The following is a 4,429-nucleotide window of genomic DNA, read 5'->3' on the forward strand; positions in this document are numbered from 1 at the left end:
TACGAATAAAGGCGCTAATGGGAGAAATCCTCCAGATTTAGGTAATGGTATTACACGTGGTGCTTTTATTATAGATTTTTTTCCTCTAAAAATATTATTTACAACCTTTCGTGAAATTTTTATTGCATCTTTTAAGTTATCACTTTTCTTTAAATTTTGTTTAGCACTTTTTAAAGCATGTTTGAAGAGATAATAACCAGTTTTTCCTCCCAATTTCTTAGTTTTACTATAAATGTTCCAAATACCGAATTTCGTTTTTGTCTTCATTATATTTGTAACTAACCAAGCATTTGTTTTCTCATTAAGATTGCTATCCTTCGCTTTAACTCTTTCCCAAGCCTTCTCAATTTATTTTTTATCAGCAATATGTCGGTTATCTAAATCTTTATTATATAAATATGATATATCATGTTCTCTACAAGCAGTGTCTAGTAGATTAATCCCTCGATCTCCTCTTACTAAAAGTTTCCGTAGTTTCGTTCCAGGTTCACAAAATTGATAACTAGGCAAATGAAGTTCAATAGGAAGCTTATTAATTATATTATTTATAAAACCTTTTCCAACGACTAACGATTTATGAATAAACCTTTTTTCATAAATATATCTCATATAAAATAATATTATATTCAAATAAACGCTGAAGTTTTTTTTAAATAAATCTATGGTTCTATATAATTAAATTTTAAATTTCTAAGTACCAATTCAAAAGTTAATTTATATTCAAATACAATGTTATTATATGATTTAGAATAAACTTCTATATAATACATCGCTTCCCTATTTGTTCTACAATAATACTTTAATTTAGTCTTAATATCTAAACCCCTTCTTTCATATTCATGTTGGTTTTGATGTTGCTCCATTATGTACTCCTCAATTTCCCCGCCACAAACGGTTAGGAATTTTCCATTGTCATCCTCTTCATCCCATTTTTTGTTTAAAAAAACATGGGCTGCTCTGACTGGAATGCCCAAAACCTTCTTCAATACATATATAAGGGTTTTTCATGTCTTCAAAGCACAACATTCCAATTCGAAATCGAAGTTGTACTCTCCATGATGCTCGCCATTGAGGATTCGATTGATTCCAGGCATGTTGTGTTTTATAAGTATCTTTAAACAAAGTAATAATTTCTAATGTACAGTATTAGCTTATTTATAGACATTTCATAACTATATAAAAAGCATTGAGGTAAACTGTTGATAAAGAACATATTTAAATATACATATATTTTAGTAATCTATTTTATACTTCATAATATAATTCAATTAAAATGTGGAAATAATCTTGAACTCAATGTTGCTGTCAAAGAATATATTTATTTTTTATTACCCTATTTAAATTTTATTATATGATTCAAATCAAATCCTAATATTATAAATAGCCTTGATCTTTATTTCATCATCATTGTTTGCCTAATAAGTATAGTAACGCCAAGTGGACGATAACGAATACCACATAAATATATAAAAAAAAATGCTTATAAAAGTATATGTCTATTTAAATGTTTTTTCATCTAGCATTATTCATTCATATATTGCTAACTTAGTGAGAAAAGTGGTTAAGCATACTTTTTATGAAAACTCATATTTTGATATAGAAAGCAGGAGATATTAATAATACATCGTTTCGAGATTAAGATACTTGTTTTTCTCGTTTATATTCATTGAAAGACAAATTTATTAAATTCAAAAGAGTCACCGAACGTCTAACAAATTAAAAAATAATACGAAATCTTTTAATCTTTCACATATGAATGGAAAGGTCTGCTGATGTTGTTGATGAGAACAAAAAAAAATTAATTTGAAATAAAATAAAGTTTTATAATTACTTATTTATTTTTATTTATTATTAGATATTTAATGAAGAAATACATTTATTATATTAATATTATTACATTTTTTTCAGCACATATCATAGAATTTTCATGATATTTACAAGTATTTGTATTCATATTTTTAATATTTGTTTTTGTTATTATATGTCCTTATAATAATTATATTCAACAATTTTTTTTGAGCTCGAGGCCGTTTTTAATGAAAAACTTATTGTGGAAAAGCAACAATAATTTGAAAAAATGGTAGAAGTGATAGCTATTTCGGAAATCACAACATTTCCTCATCAGACTTCTTTTCATTTGCTAAGCCAACACAATCAAGCGCAGCTATTCCGCCACGATTTACACTTGATCATGTGGTTGTTGGTTTTTGTTAATAATTCTATTTTTAGAATGTTCAACTTTTAGGTGTCCTTAAGTTATTTGTTTTTGTTATTATATGGCCTTATAATAATTATATTCAACAATTTTTATTGAGCTCGAGGCCGTTTTGATATGCTGACTTCGTTAGCAATAAATTTCTTACTAAAATAGAATCCCTGAACGTCTATAACCAACGAATATTCCTCTAACATTGTATAGATTGAGCTTTTTTTAATTCGCTTAAAAAATAGTCTTATGAATTTCTATAAAAGTTTATATTATTTTTTTAGATTCTAATCAAATCCTATTTAAGTAATTGTGAACATAAGTATGTATTAGAACCACCAATTTTATTAACTAATCGATCACACTCCGTTGAGTAATGAAAACCAAATATCAAATTAATCTTTTTATATACTACATTTGTATTCTTTTTATAGTTCACAAATCACTATCATATGTACAGCGAATTCACAGCGTAATATCATCTTCATATTGAAGCTGAAAATGTCTATAAAAGGGTTGTGAGCTCTCAATCATTCCCGAAATATTTTTCTCTTTTTGTATTAGATCTTGCCTAAATGCTTCTATGGCTTCCTGTGTTGTGAAAAACTTTTTCAGATTAGATGTAGGCGCTTCTGATGTCGTTTTAGGAATAGATGTCTTATTTACACTGAACCAAAAATCCATCTCTGCATCAAAGAAAAACTTTCCTTACTTTAAGGTCGAAAATTCTTCCTCATTATATATATATATATTTTTTTTAATTGTTTATTAATAAATTTGGTTTTTCCTGTAACACACGGGGTTTTAATTCAAAATATTGATGTCCATAATATACTATAAGATATTTTTTTCCTGTCCAATAGTATTCTACTTCAGGAAGAGGATTTGTAGGTATTTCATCACAAAACATCTGTAGGCAACGCGATTCCACATCTTCAGTAGATATTACATTCCATAGGTTCTCCATTTATATAAAATTCAGTCTATAAACGTATATAAAAAATAGAATATCAGGTATGTTCTGAAATTCGTTCGATTTGAAATCGATACGATTTTGGAAATATTTTTATGGATTTTTAATCATAAAACTCATAATTTGGTATTGATACGGATGATATAACATCGGTGATGGTTCTATTATATTTTTTGTATAAAAATATTCAATCTTTTCATCAGAAATAACGATCAATATTTAGCAAATTATATTGATTTCAAAATCGTTCGATTTACAGAACATGCCTGTATATGTATATATGTATATATATTTTAAAATTAGAAAACATTTTTTCTATTATTATTAGATCTTTTCAGTAAAAGCTTACCTTCGTCCTTTGTTTAATTTATATATGTTTATATAGTTTACTTAAAAACTTTCGCAAAAATGGACGTTATTAACAGCAAATTTCTTTGATAAATGAGAACTCATCTCAATAAAGAGATAAGTTTATATACTACATTTTCATTTCTCTAATAAACATAAGAATTAAAAAATTGGCTGGCTTTCAAAACGTCAATCACATTTAATAAATCAATCTCAATTTAAAAAGAATTTAAAAATAGCCAAACAAAAAATTCTATGCTGTACATATATATTTAATTTCTCTGATAAGCCCCAAGTTGTGGTGTGATTTTTAAAACACTAATATATTAGCCTATTCATCTTTTTATTAATATAAGAATAACCTTGATCTTGATTTCATAATCATTGTTTGTCTAATAAGTATATTAATGCCAAGTGGACGATAAAGAGCCCACATAAATATATAAAAAAATGCTAAAATGCTAAAAAATGCTTGACTTACTGAAAAAAGTTGTGAAGTCCACTTTTTATGAAAACTCATATTTTGATATATGTAGGTGAAAAATCTATAATTTCTATGAGTTAATAAAGTTATTACTTATATGAAAACTGATGAACTTATATAAAAATTAATGAAATTATATGAGTTCATCAATTTAATACTTATATGAAAATCTATAATTTCTATAACTTAATAAAGTTATTACTTGTATGAAAAATTATAACTTAAATTAGATAATAAGGCAATTACTTATATGAAAACTGATGAACACATATTATATGAGTTCATCAATTTAATACTTATGTGAAAATCTATAATTTCTATGAGCTAATGAAGTTATTAACTTATATGAAAAATTATTGAAAACTCATAACTTCTATGAGTTAAAAAGGTTATTGCTTATATGAAAAACTTGTAACAG

This window comes from Rhagoletis pomonella, unplaced genomic scaffold (assembly GCF_013731165.1).
Source record: "Rhagoletis pomonella isolate Grant_MI unplaced genomic scaffold, Rhpom_1.0 Rhpom_scaffold_00320, whole genome shotgun sequence".
Lineage (NCBI taxonomy): Eukaryota > Metazoa > Arthropoda > Insecta > Diptera > Tephritidae > Rhagoletis > Rhagoletis pomonella.